Here is a 15,152-nt window from a genome sequence, read left to right as displayed (position 1 = left end):
AATGATTTTGCCCACTTGTGGGCTGATGTAAGCATCCTGAGCATGTATAAGGTAGGACAGGTAAGCTGCGATGTTCAGTAGGTCAGGTGTATTAAATAAGTTTTCAGCTTATGTTATTTTCAATTTACAATGGGCTCATCGGGACGTAACGCCAACATAGGTCGAGGACAACAGTCATCAGTGGATCCCATGGGGAGATCTAAAGCTGGGATGGCCCTTCAGGGACAAGGGGGCTGGGCTCTGGTGTCTCCTGTATCTACTAGTCATTGGGTAAGGGCTCTCCTTCAAGGAGGGTGTAAACTGGGGAGAGAAGATTTCCTGGAGAGAGACCCAGCTGTAAGCAGCCAACACGCTCAGCAGGGAAACAAATGCCTCCACTTGGAAGGGGGAGTTGGATGGCTGTGCTGCTTCATTTCATGTGTCAACTTCATTTGGCCACCAGGGTCCAGATATCTGGTTAAATGGTCACTCTGGGTGGGTCTGTTAGGGTGTTTTTGGATAAGATTAACATTTGAATCTGTAGACAGCGTAAAGCAGGTTCCTTCCCCTTCCCCCAGTGTCGGTGGGCCTCATCTAATCTGTTGAAAGAGTGAATAAAATAAGGGGCTGAGTAATAACTCCTTCTCTTCCTGACTGTGTTTGAGTGGGGGCGATGGTTTCCTCCTGCCCCTGGGCTCAGACTCAGGCTCAGACTGGAACTGTGCCGTGGGCTGTCCTGGGTCTCCTGCTCACTTACTGCAGCCTTGGACGTCTCAGTCTTCATAGTTTCATGAGCCAATTCCTTATAAAGGTATGAGAGATAGGCATCTACACCTGTACCTGTATATCTCCTATTGGTTCTGTTTCTCTGGGGAACCCAGACTAATAAGTAGCATATCGCAGCGTTCACTATACCTGCTGCTGTGGATTAAAGATGGCTGCAAATTCTTTGCTACTCCTTCCACTGGGAGGGGGAGTGTGTTTTTCCTTCCCAGAGTGTGAGGTGGCTCAATGACTTTTTTTAGGCAACAGAATGTGGTAGAAGTGACATTGTGCAATTTCTGAGGCTGAACTTGGAAGATCTGCCTTTGACTCCTAGAACACATCCGATTGGAAGGTAGCCACCACGAAGTCCAGCTATCCTAAACCACCATGCTGTGAGGAAGCCCAGGCCAGCCACACAGAGAGAGGGAGGCCGTGTAGAAGAGCGCCAAAGTGCCAGTTTCATGTGAGTGAAACCATGGACCGTCCAGCACAGCCAATGGCCAAATGTAGCCAAGTGGATGATCCCGGGTGCAGCTGTGTAGGGCAGAAATACCCACCTGGACCCTGTCCATCTCTCAACCTACCAGATACTGTGGTTTTCAGACTGCTCATCCCAAACTCTGCCTGTGGCTGGGGTCATCTCCTGACATGTATGTCTCCCTCTCCTTCGCTTAAATCCCCATTATAACTCCTCGTAAGCAGTAGGATAAAAACCCAACTTCAGCCTAGTGTTCTAACGACTCTTCCTAGTTGGGCCCCTGTTTACTTGACCAAGTCTTCTTGCCCTTTTAACCAAACCTCAGATCTCAGCAGCGGAGAACTCTTGTAGTTTTGCCCTTCCCTTGCTGTCTCTCTCTTCCATGTCTCCTCTCCAGAAAGTCTACTCTCTCCCTCCCCTGCCAGCTGACTCTCAGCTCAGAAATCACCTCTTTGTGGAAGCCTTTCTCCTCACCAGCCCCAACACTCACCGTTCACACTGGACTGGCGCTCTTCCTGAGGGTCCATCGCTATCATGATACCGCCTGTCATTATGTGTCATGTGTTGTCGATGTCTTCAACCAGCCTGTGACCTCCTGGAGAACAGGTGTTACCTAAATCCTTTGTGAGACTCCAGTGGAGTACTATTTTAGTAGTAGCAGTAATAATAATAATAATAAATTTAAAAAACAAAAAAAAATCATCGTTATCATCATAGTAGCAGATAACACTTCCTGAGTGCCTACTCTGGGTCGAGTAGTTCTAGATCCTTTTACATGTACTCATTCATTGCATCCTGGCACTGAGAGATAAGTTATACCATTATCTCCCATGCTTGGTTTACGGATGAGAAAATGGAAGCACAGAGAGGTTAAGTCGGCTACCCAAGGCCTCCCATCTGGTAAGCGGCAGAATCCAGATCTGAGCCCAGAGTCTGCTGCAGAGTTTGGGTACTTAGTATCATGCCACAGGCACTCAATACGTTATTTTGAATAAATACATGGGTAGATATATGATACAGCTTCTGTATTAGTCAGGGTTCTCCTGAGGAGATTATTCATCTGTTTACCGATCAATTGATCAGTTGGGATATCTCATGAAGAAGTGGCTGGTGCAGTTACGGAGGCTGAACGTCCCCTAGTCTGCCTTCTGTGAGCTGGAGATCCAGGGAAGCCAGCGCAAAGACCCGAGAGTCAGGGAGCCAAAGGAGTAAAGCCCAGTCTGGGGGCAGAAGACGAGATGAGATGTCCCAGCTCCTGCTGTGAGGCAGGAAAAAGGGGCAAATTCCTCCTCCTGCCTTTTGTTCAGTTCAGGCCCTCAATGGGTTGGATGGTGCCCACCCACCCTGGGTCCACTGATCCAAATGCTAATCTCATCTGGACACGCCCAGAAATAATGTTCAAGCCGGACACCCTTGGCCAGTCAAGTTGACGTACTGAATTAACCATCACGTACAGTCTTTGAAACCACATTTATAGGGAAAGCTTACCATCTACTATTGAGGGAAACAAGTACCACACAAAGTTGTAAGTACAGCATCCTTTCAGCTACGTACAGAAGACTGGGGGCAGTGTGCCCAGTTTTACTAGTGGTTGCCTCTGAGTAATGGACCATTAATAATTGTTTCTCAACTTTTTAATGCTTCTCTGCACTTGTCGTATTTTCTACAACGAGTACGTATATATCATTGTGAAAAGGAAAAGATTTAAGAGAGCAAACCCAGAGAGCTCGGGCAGTCCTGGAATCTCTTCGCTGCTCAGAGGAGTCAGTGTAGAGGGTGCCCCTGGTCGCGGTAACGTGGATGGCCTCTTCCTGGAGACCCTCTGCTGGGACAGTGACCGCATGCCTCCTCTCAGTGTGGGATACCCCCTCGAATGGGAGAATTGAGCTGCTGCACGGCCAGAGTTCTGCCTGGGACTGAGGTACTGAGGGGTCTTGTGGGGTACCCCCAGCTATGACCCATCCCAGCAGTACTGGGCAAGAGAAGAAAGGAGGGGCATGTTGGAAAGGGCAGGCCCTGAGAACAGGACCTTGGATTCCTCCGCACCACCTCCCCTCTGCCCTTCTTCTCTGCACACAGCTCAGGTGTGTGCTGGGCCCTGTGAGGTCCCCATCTGTGAAAGCACCTGGAGAAATGGAGGGGACACAGCACAGTCCTGTCTTCCTGTTGGGGGCTGGAGGGGTGGGGGTGCTGATCAGCAGGGGAGGCCCCGACACTCCCTTTCCACAAGCAGGCCTTGTTCCTGGTGAATCAATGTGGCCTCCACATTATGGTCCAGTTTCTTCTGCCTCCTGGACTATCTCTGGACAGCCAAGGTGAGTTGCCAGGGAAAACCCTGGCTTCCCAGGAGAAAGGCCAACAGATAAAATCTAAATAAAATAGAATCCACACCCTGTTTTCCAAACCCCCAAACACAGTTAAAGCCAAACACTTCTTGGTCACAAATAATCTATCTTGGCAAAAAAAAAAAAAAAAAAAAAAAAAAGCATGAGCAATATTATAGTTTCCTGGCCCCCACTCTAATATCAGTGAATAAGAGAAGAGATGGTTTTGTGTCCTGAGGAGACAGCCAAACTGGAAAGAAATTTCACCCCTCCCCCACGCTAGATTGGGGTGGAGGCTGTGCCTCTGTGCTAAGGGCAGGCCAGTTCCAGCCCTGGGGCTGGGGCACAGTGGGCTGGCTTCCAGGCCTGGTGGGAGGACTCACGCTCAGAAAGAGCGTTTTGAGGCCTGCCCTAGGCCCAGAGGAGAGGGAGGCTTCTGGCCTCACCTGAAGTGAATGTATACCTTTCTCCCTTTCCCCTCCCTTCAGGCCCAACCTGCTGTCAGGCTATGGCATTGCCGTTCTGCCTGGGCTACCCAGACATCGGGGCCAATGAGTAAATTTAGGGGCCCCGAGACTATTATTCTTTTAACAAACATTATTGGTCTTCCTTAGGCCCAGTTATTGGAGTCATACTACTAGAATTTTCCATCTGAGGTGTAGGGTTCAGTGATTGCAGTATTAGTTGCTGTAGTATTTAGTGCCTGCAGTATTCAGTATCTGTAGTATTTAGTATCTGTAGTGTTTAGTGCCTGTAGTATTTAGTATTTAGTGTCTGTAGTATTTAGTATCTCTAGTGCTGGGTGCCTGTAAGTATTCAGTGTCTGTGGTATTTAGTGCCTGTACTTAGTATCGGTAGTATTTAGTGTCTGTAATATTTACTCTCTGTAATAGTTGGTGTCTATAAGTAATTAGCATTTGTAGTATTTAGTGCCTGGGGTATGTAGTGGCCATAGTACTTAGTGGCTGTCGTATTTGGTATTTATCATTTTTAGCGGTCATTTTATTCAGCGGTTGTAGAATTTGGTGATCTCCCGGAATTCAGTGATTAAGAATGTGCTCTGAGCTTCCTGTGCTGCCTCTGAGCAAACTGCCCTCCCAGCAGTTCTTCTGTCTGCCTTGTCAGTTCACCTGCTCCCTGGGCCCATGTCCTCGGCTCATAAGCAATTTTTCAGTCCCCTGGCACAGCTCCATTTAAAAATGCACTTCTCCGCAGTGCCCAAAAGATTTTTCTGCTGTTTTTCAAAGTTCAGCTATTTCTGAATCATTTCTTATACATTTCCCCTCCTTCCCCTCTCCCTTGCCCCCACATTGAAGTTCTTTTCAAAGTGGAATCTGTGGATTTTTCCATCCCTCACCTCTACCTACAGAATGAGGATGTGATTTGGCATAAGCTTTGGGACCAGACCAAGCAGATGTTTGTCCAAAGGGATCACTGGGAGGGAGCTCTGCAAGGTCAGAAGAAGGTTCCAGGGTCTGGGGGCGCTGGTGTGGAGTGATGGGCTCAGGCTCCACGGTTTCGTGGCCCAAGCCCACCCCCTGGCGGGTGGCATCACCCAGCGGCCTCCCTGAAGCTGAATTCCCTGATGGATAACAGTCCCTCACTCCACCAGCTGTGGTGAGGTTGCACCGGGGTCAGCTCAGTGTTCAGGGTCGGCATCCGCTGCTGAGCTGACAAGTGACAAGCATGGCTGGCCCAACTGACTGGTGGAGCTGCGGTGCCCCTGGGGTAATTTGAGAAGCAAAGGGAAGGCTCTTTCCACCTTTTGTCTACCAATAAGAAAACCTTCTATCAAGACCCCCAAGTCCATTATCAGCATCCTAACTGTGCTAATGTCTCTTTTTTTTCTTATCTTAAAATTAAAATCTGGCTGGAAGGGGAATAACATATCAGGTCCCCAACCATTGGTTAAATCTCTCTCTCACTCAACAAATTCCATTTAGTTCTACAACATTTACTGAGCACTTACTAACCTACTATATGGTAGACAATGGGCTTCGTGCCTCAGACTCATATTTAAATGAGAAATAGTTTTTGCAACCTGAAAGAACTTCTCACCATCCACTCACCCCCAGGGCTTGAGCAGGGGTTTCCCTGGGTCCCCATTTGGGGCTTTAAAGGAATCAGACTGTCTAATTGGGATCTGTCTTGTCTTCTGCCTTCTGGCTGGCACTTCCTTTCTTTCGAAGCTTCCTCCCTCAGACCAGCCCGGTAAGCTACCACTCACACCCCGGAGCTGTGGCTGCTGCTAGTGGGGCTGGTCCCAGTGAACTGGGAGGATGGCCGGCCACTCCTCATTTTCTTGGTTTCCCTTTGTCCTATAATTCGGCATGTGCTCTGAAGGGCCTGAAAATTTCAGACTTTTATGACAATTTAAGAGTTGCAAAGGCAGGAATTTAGCCTGGTCCCTGGGGTAATTTAGATTCTCAACCAAGCCCTTTAGCCTTTTTGATTAAAATAGAGAAATTTAATATCATGAAATGATGGCCCCAAAACGCTCTCCCTCAGTGCATTTGCCCCAGTCACCTCAGATCTTCCCTCTGATCGCCCTCCCTTCACATCCAGCAGACCCGGAGCTCTGTCCGTTCCTCCTCCCGTCTTTTCTCCTCCTCTGCTGCCCCCGTTCAGGTCCCCACACAGCCCCTCATCTGGGCGATGTCTGCAGCCTCCTGACTGGTTCTGTCCCGCATTGGATATGCCCTCCTCGCTGCAGCCAGAGTGACCTCGCTAAAGAGCCAAGGTAGCCGTGTATCTCCCTGGTTCAGACCTTCCACTGGTGTCCACCGGCCTCAGATCAAGTCCATCTGAAAGTGGTCCTGCAGGATCTGACCTGGCCCTACTGCCCCTTTTGTTCTGTGTGAGCTTTATTCAGTTGTTCAGTGGGCTCAAGCTCCCCACCCTCCACCTTTTAAAGTTGACCTATAATTCACATACCATACAATTCACCATTTTAAAGCGTCAGATTCAGTGGTTTTTATTACATTCACAAGGTTGTGCCACCACCACCACTATCTAATTCTGCAATATTTTTGTCACCCCCAAAAGAAACCTGAACCCATCAGCTCTCACTCCTCATTCCCCCCTCCCATCCCTGCCAACTACTGATCTGCTTTCTTCCTCTGTGGATTTACCAATTCTGAACATTTTATATAAATGGAATCACACAATGTGTGGCCTTTTGTATCTGACAATTTTTTTTCACTTAGCATAATTTTTTCAAGTTTCCAGAACCTTTCACTTGCTCTGGGAACACCAAACACAGTCTCAGTCTCTTCCCCAGCCATTCTATTTCCACATGACCCTTCACCCGGAGAACCCCGGCTCAGCCCTCAGATCTCAGCTCACCTCTTCTTCGGGGACGCCTTTTTTTAAAAAAAGCTCTTATTTATTTACTTATTTTTAGAGAGAGGGGAAGGGAGGGAGAGAAACATCAATGTGAGGGAGAAACATCTGTCAGTTGGCTCTCGCACACTCCCAACTGGGGACCTGGCCTGCAACCCAGGCATGTGCCCTGACTGGGAATCGAACCAGAGACCTTTTTGTTCGCAGGCCAGCACTCAGTCCACTGAGCCACACCAGCCAGGGATCTTTGGGGGAGCCTTTTATTAAAAAAAAAAAAATTCTTACCTGAGGATATGTTTTCACTGATTTGAGAGACAGAGAAACATTGATGTGAGAGAAAAACATCAATTGGTTTCCTCCCATACGCACCTGCACCCCAGCTGAGGATCAAACCTGCAACCTAGGCATGGGCCCTGACCAGAAATCAATCCCATAGCCTTCTGGGTTCAGTGCTCCAACCAACTGAACCACCTGGCCAGGGTTTTGGGGAGCCTTTTCTGACCCAGATTTCTGACTCCAAGGTCTGGCTGGCACCCCTGCTTCATGCCACAGCAATTTATATCCGTACTCCTGCCAGTGTAAGTGTCATCGTGTTGTCTTATTAATCTGTTTGTTGTTGTTTTTGTGGCTTTTGTTATCTCACTTGTTCCTGGTTTGTTGTTACTCACCTATTTTGTTCTGCTAGACTGTAAGCTCTGTCAGGTCAAGGACCCGTTGTCCTGCTGGCTCCCGTGTCCCCGGGGCCTGGCCCATAACAGCCCCCCATGAACATGTGCTGCATGGAAAAAGTCAAGCCAGACCTGTTAGATCTTTGGTAGAGTCCACTGGTGATCCAGCACGGACACCCTGAAGCTCACAGGGAAGCCTCTTATTCCTTCCCTTTCTCCTCTCTGGCATCAGGTTGGAATCAGGGGTGTGCAGGGAAGGGCTTTGGTTGCACAAGACCCTCCATCTCAGAGAATCAGGACAGCGGAGGGCGGGGGTGGACCGCCGGCCCAGAACCGTGGCGGGGGTTTGGGGCGAGGCATTCCAGAGACGCAAAGTGTGAAGGCCTGGCTCTAAGCTCCTGAAGGCCGGCCTGGTTGTGTTTGTCCTGTGTCCCCATCTGAAGTGCTGGGGAAAAGTGTCCTTTGTGTATCTGGTGAATGAATGAATGGGGACAGGCCTCAGCTTTGGGATTTTCAGCCAAAAGCACCCAGACCTCCTGTGGGGTTGCAGTGCCAGAGTGAGGTTCTACCCAGGGCCTGCTATACTGTACAGTGTCTGTCCTTCCTGTCCACACTGGCACCATGGGGCCTCATGGCGGGGACCTGGGAGGGAGCTCTGCCCCAAGACAGAGCTGTGCTGGGGCCCACGGAGGAGGGGACAGAATCCTAGAGACTGGGCCAAGGACTCCTGGAGTTCTGTGCCCAAAAGGCAGTCATCCCCTTGGGGATGGCGTTGTCACTCCCAAGGGCTCCCCTACAGGCTGAGGCATCTGCCTCCAGTCAGCAGTGGCTCAGAAAGTACAGCGGGGCCCTTGTTTCCTGAGGGGTCAGTGCTGTGGTCCATTTGCACGCTGGTCGTTGACCTTTAAGGCTCTATCAAATGTTCACTGCGGATATTTGTGACACGGGTGTCGGTGTTGCCCGAGACTAGAGGGGCAGGGCGGGCAGGAATGCTGAAGATCCGCATGTGGTCCATTACTCATTCTTGAAGCATTCACCTTGTCTCCTCTAACTCTCAGGGAGGGCAGTGGGGTGAGCTGATATTAATATCTCTGTTCTGTAGATGAAACAGGGCCCCTCAATTTTTGGGGGTTGTCTGTGCACCAAGGAGCAGCATTCAGTCTAAATATTGTACTTAAACTGTTAGATTAGTTGTTTTTTTTTGTTTTTTTTTTTTTTTTTATCAATGAAAGAGAGAGAGATTTGTTGCTCTACGCATTTGTGCAGTCATTGGTTGATTCTTGTCTGCACTCTGACCCTGGAAGTCCAAGCGTGCTGCATCCCGTGGCGCTCCAGCCAGCAGAGCTACCCAGCCGGGACTAAACCTGGGTTTTTAGACCTGGGCGTAGAATAGTAATGTTGTGAGCAGAGACTTTCCAAATATCCCCTCAAATGTTAATGCTCAGACAAAAAATTACTGGTTTGCTAGATTCCATTATTTTATTACTATTGTCTGACTTGGCAGCCGACAGTAACAGTGTGTGGTAAAGTAGACCCTACTCACGGAGTCGTAGTGAGGATAGGAGTTAAACGTGCAGTACTTACTAAAGAATCCCAATTCACGGGGCGAGGGTCAGTGAGCTGGAGAGCAGGGGGAAGCCTTTGCGGGGGAAGGGAGCCGCAGGCAGGCGGGCGGGCAGGCAGGGCGCCCACCGGACCACAGTTGACTGTGGCCTCCGCAGCGCGGCGCCCAGCCCTCCCCAGCCAGCGCCCTCGAGGGCGGATGTTCAGTGGCCTGGCCAGAAGCGCGGGTCCCGGTAAAGCGAGGATCGCCGGGGTCGGGGGGAGGGGGTACTGGGCCAGGCAGAGGGACCTAGGGGCGTCCGGGGCACGTCTCTCCCCTACTCCCCAAATGCTTCGCTGGGCTTGGCATTTCTGACTCTAGGGAAGAACATAAAGAGAAAGGGGTGGTGGTGGTGGTGGAAAGGCAGCAGACAAAACCGACAACAATACAGGGAAATTTGCTGAGCGGGTGGAATTCTCTCCCCAGCCCAGCAAGTTAGCACGTGGCCCGGAGCCTGCGGGGTCCGGAGCGCGCGGAAAACGGGGACGCGCCCGCGCCGCCTCGGGCGGCGCGGGAATCCGGTGGGAAGACCTGCCCCGGGGCCCGCCGTTGCCCTGTGGCCGATAAGAGGGCGCAGGGTGGGCTCCGGGAAGAGCAGGGGGTGAGGTCGCAAAGGAATGGACGGGAAAATAAATCTTCCCCGGGACTAAAGGAAAAGAAACTGCGGTTTCACGAGGATTTGGAGATGAGCTGTCTCCGCCAATTCGATTCTACCCCCGTGAGGCTCCTAATCCCCTAGCCTGACGGACCCACGTAAGGCTGCAGAGTCCTTCCCCACGCGGCCCCCCGGACAGCCACTACGCACGAAATGCGCCGAAGTCGGCGCACGGAATAAAACTTGTTTTTAAAACGTGTTGTATTGGGGTGTTGACTCGGAGGCACGTTATCGGGGCTGCTGGAGGGTTTGACTGGGGGGTGCCCTCCCACCTGAAACGTTTACACACGGAGTCACAGAACAGTAAGTCTAGAGTAGATGTGCAGTCCAGCACGCGGGTTTTTCAGCTGAGGAAACTGAGGCCCAGAGCAGTGAACGCTTTTGTCCAGGGCCACCCGCATCTCAGCGTGGAGGACCTGATTACTTCTCCCACGCGGCGGCTCCCCCCGAGCCCCGGATCTCGCCCCCTACCAGCTCCTTTCGTCTGGGCGTGGGAGCACAGAGGCGGAGCGGGAACCCACGGCCCGGCCCCGCGACGCCGCTGTTTCTGGGCGGGACCGAGGCGGGCGGCACAAGTGAAGCGGGCGGGCATCACAGGTGAAGTTGTCGGTCCCCGGCGCGGGCCCGGAGGTCAAGGCTGGGCTTTTTCCGGCCAAGCGCCGCCTGGCGGTGAGGGTTGCGGGATGGCGCTAGGGGTAGCGTGAGGGGTGGTCTCCGGGCACGGCATCATCATGGTTGGAGGGGAGGGTGGGCCAGCTGTCGTTGGGCAGCCACCAGGCAATGGGAAGAAATCCACGGTTAAATTAGCTTAAAGGATTAACAGCCAGGCATGGGAGACCCTCGGTCTCTGCCGCCCAGGGTCCAGGGCTACCTGTTTTAGACCTTGAAGCTGCCTTTTCAGCCGCTTGGCTCTCTGGCTCAGGGTCATGAAATGTGGTAGTCACAAAAGACACACACACACACACACACACACACACACCCCAGGATCAGGGCTCTTTCTCTGCTGTTTACCCTCATTAAATATTGTATTGTTTCAACAGCAATTTACACATAAGAAATCAGAACAGTGATCCGCACGTCAGCAGCGAGCTTACACCTAGGAATGTGAGAGGTGCGTCATCGCTCTGATGTGGGGGGAGAAAGGCTGGTGCCCAGGTCCTGCACTTTCCCCTGTCCGATCCCAAGCGCCCTGTCATGTAAACAGTGCAGAAACTCCGAGAGGTGCTGGAGAGCTTTGGGGACTTGCCCAGTTCACCCAGCTAGAGTGACAGGGCACGGAGCAGGTCCCAGATATCCTGAGTTTGGCCAGCTGTGATTTAGCGAGGACCCCTCCAATCCCTCCTCCTCCCCCTTCCCAGACCTGTTAGGATTCCTAAAACTTTGCCATTATAGTCCCCAGCCCCCTTTACTATGGGAGGGTTTGGGCAGCTTCAAGAATGTCCTCTTTAAAGAAATCGTGCTAGAAGGAAGCCTGCGGTCGTCACTGTGACTGTGGAAGCATTCTGGCACCTGCAGAGGTGAGGGGGTCGGGGAAGGCACGGCAGGAGCCCCAGGACCCCAAAGACCACCTCTGCGCGTTCCCCACAGCCCTGGCAGTGCAGTGGTGTGTCCCCTGGTCTACGAGCTCCTCTGTTTTCTCCTAAGGCTTTTGTGTCTCCTGGGCCTAGCACAGTGCCTGGCACAGAGTAGGCACGCAAGAAATGGTAGCCAAACGGCTATCTTTAATGCAGCTCCTCACACCCCAGAATTTAATTGGCCTGCCCCAGAGCCTGCTGGGATCTGCCAAAAGGCTGCCCTTCCCTAATAATCCCAGCGCCTGGCAGCTGAAGGTTGAGGATATTGATAAAGGAGCCTGCAGGATTTCTCTAGAAACGTTTTTCATAATCTATGCTCCAGGAGGGGATTTGGGAATTCCTTAAACAGCCAATGTGCACTTGACTGTAAACGCCTGGATGCCAGCTCTTCAACATGTCTATTGAAAGCATCCATCAGCCAGGCCTCCTGGCTGGCAGTGCTGGGCAGGGTGGCTCCAGGCTTCTAAGATGCTGCACTGGACCACTTGGATGCTGCCTGTTCAGGGTCAGGGCCTCCTTCTTCCCCCTGGGCCCCCTTGCAGGCTGCAGCTGGCCCCTGACACAGCAGCTGCTTGTCCTCCCTCCTGGGCCGGGGACACATCTGAATTTGGCAGTGCCCAGATTAATCCCTATTACCTTCCCTGCTGACTGTGCAGGAGCTAAGCAATTTCTCTGCCTGCCCTCCCACTCTCCACCCCCCGCCCCCCTGGGAAAACAAAGCTGAATGTTCCTGCAGTCTATGTCCTCACTAGCCAAGGAGATTGTGGCTGGGTCGGGTTCTAGGAAGAGCGAGGCCAGAGTGTGTTCTTAGGAGGACAGAGAGGCACCCAGGGATCTCCTAGATCCCCAAACGGGGCAAGTGGAGCAAGGCTGTGGGGCCAAGTGATGCAATACGAACAAGCGGAGACTGATGAACAGCTAGGGAGTGGAAGGAGTGAGGGAGGAGGAGGAAAGGCCCTTTTGCAGGAGATTTTGTTTCTGTTAGCTTTGAAATTGGATTTCAGGTGGAATCAGGAGCAGAAAAGCAATAAAGAAACAGTGAAGGAAGAAAATTGAGATGTCAGGCAGCTAGTGTGTGCTTCAGTGACCTGCAGGGGACCTCTTCCATGCTCAACCCCAGGCCAAAGGTAGAATGGCAGGAGTCACCCCACCCTTAGAGACGTAAGAGAGGGGCTTCCTGAGCAACGTTTTTCTAAGCGACAACATTATTCTGGAGAGCAACCACCATGGAATTCTGGCTTATTTCTGTATATGTTACGCCTAGTATAGAGCCTGGTGTATAGTAATTAGTGAATAAAGCTATGTGCTAGGAGCTATTCGAAGCCCTCGACAACCCTTTCTCAAGGTAATCAGATAGATACTCTTATCTCCGTTTTACAGAAGTGAAGATGGAGCACAGAGAGGTTGAGTTACTTGTTCAGAATCACAATGAGAAAGCAGCTGAACTGAGATTCAAACCCAAGCAGACTGATTCGAAAGCCTGGGCTGTTACTTACAGTGCTCTACAGAGCCCTGAAAGAAAGAGCGAAAAGAAAAAGAAGATTTTAGTCATGGACTTGAACGAGACTCTGGATGTCATTTGAATCCAACTCTTTGCTGTATCAGCTAAGGACCAGAGACAGGGAGGAGACTTATCTAAGACCCTTGGCACTAGCCAGCTACTGGCAGAGTGAGGATTAGAACTCAGATCTCCTGACTTCCAGTCCCTGGAGCTTTCTGTTCCCCCAGCTCTTGGAAGAGAACAACCAGTGCCCTCCAGGGTTTGTAAACTTTCTCTTAAATAGCATCAGTGTCTACCACGCTTGGGAAACCAGAGGGAACCGGACCCCATTTTCTCTCTCTCCAGTCCTCCCCTGCCATCTTGCCTAGCCAGGCTGGCTCCTTCGAGCGGATCTGAGTTCTTCAGGCCTCGGCAATGCAGCCCAGCAGGAAGGGCAATGCAGCCCAGCAGGAAGACGCTGAAGTCCCAGACCCTGGGAGGCAGGCTGGAGGCACTGCTGAGGGAAGCTGGGCTCTCTCTGAGTCACCGGCTCTTCCGGGACCCAGTCATGGACTGTGGGTGTCCAGGGTGGACTTTCCATCCGGGGGTGACTGCATAAATCCCCAGTTCTGTGGTAACCTGAACCCTTACAGTTGTCAGGGTGATTTTTTTTTTTTCTCCAAGGCATTTTTCTGGATCACTAATGTCTAGTCCAGAAGATAGTTTTGATTGAACATATTTAAAACTCATTTTCCCCCAGACAAGACAAATTGAATTTGTATCTTCCCATATGGGGCTTTTCAAAGAGATTGGAGTAGGGCTGCCTTGGGTTCTCAGAGTGACGTCGTCTGATTACTCCTGGCATTCTTTTCCCATTTATGAGAAGTGGGTAACTGCAGAGAGTCCAACTGGGAGAAGGACTGATTGGGGTTTTCTCCTACAGGAGAAAAACAAGTCCTTTCAGATGGATGAGTTTCTGGCATCTGCTATTTTTCACTGCTGCCCTCCAGAACCTTCTGGAATAGAAGCCTCCCAGCAGCACACAACCTGATCATCCAGGGAAGACTCTGCCCAGGCTGGGGAGGCCAGAGTGAAATGACTGGGTCCCTTTTCTTCCGGCCTATGCAGGCTCTGATAAACCCTGTTCCGTTCACCTCAGACATTGCTGGGAAGGAGCTCCAGTCTCCTAAAACCCCGGTGAGGGGTTCTGGGGCCAACACAGAGCAGGTTTCCCAGAATGCTCTGGGGCTGGGTCACTTCCCCTCTGGTCAGTCTGTGCTGCTGAGCTCCTAGGCCTTCCCCAGTGAGTTCCTGGGACAGGGCTGGAAGAGTGGGGTCAGGGCTCATTTTTGTAGAGGGTGTCATTTACCCCGTCATCTTGCATTTTGCTGAGGACACAAGCAGAGACTCTGCATGAGGGAGGATCGTCTGGAGGTTTCTAGGGGCAGATTCCGTGAGTGGCACAGGAAGCAAGGAGCACTGCCCGCTGTGTCTCTGACCAAGCTTTTTAGTGTGGAAGACAGGCACAGAGGGAAAGGAAAGGGGGGCAGGTGGAGGAGAAGAGAGTTCTTGGGAGAGAACTCCCAGCATATCAGGTTGGAGTTTCCACTCAGGCTTGAGAATTCTCTAAACATGTCCCCTTTCTCTCTGAGAGCAAAGCCCCAGTCCGACGCATGGCCCAGGCACCAGCCCCTTTGAGGACAGAAGGAGCAGGGGAGCGGTGTTTGGGGGGTTCTGCAGCAGGGCTGAACCACCTGTACGGGTGCTTGTCCCGAGCCACAGACTTCTCTGCCAGGGGCAGGCTGGGGCTGCATCCCTGGGACATGCTTGTGGGTGAGACCAAGTGACAGCGTGCTGGGCTGGGCTCTGGTAACGGCTATCGGTGGCTCTGTGACCCTGTGTTCGTGTTTCGGTCCTTCTGAACTGCTGTAGTTTGTGTACCACACACTAACTCTGCTAGGGCATTAGCCCTGATTAGTTCTGCAGCCATAAAGTCTAACACTGTTAAACAAAGCCTTGAATAAATGTCTGCTTATTGCTTGCCAACATTGTGTTGCTGCCCAAGGCAACAGAGCCCTGTGACTTTCAGCCAGCCACTTCTCCTCTCTAGTCTAACTTCCATGGCTAAAAGAAATGAGTGGAGTATTACATTCCTCCGCCCTGGCTATTGTGGGGATCAAATATAACACTGTGTGTGCAAGTCCTTCCGAGAGGGCGAGGTGCTGCTGTTCCACTGGAAGGGATCGTGAGGATTATCACCCTTTTTGTGAAGCACCCAGAACAG

Source organism: Desmodus rotundus, chromosome 6 (assembly GCF_022682495.2).
Source record: "Desmodus rotundus isolate HL8 chromosome 6, HLdesRot8A.1, whole genome shotgun sequence".
In the NCBI taxonomy this organism is placed as follows: domain Eukaryota; kingdom Metazoa; phylum Chordata; class Mammalia; order Chiroptera; family Phyllostomidae; genus Desmodus; species Desmodus rotundus.
Note: the sequence above shows the minus strand (reverse complement) of the source record.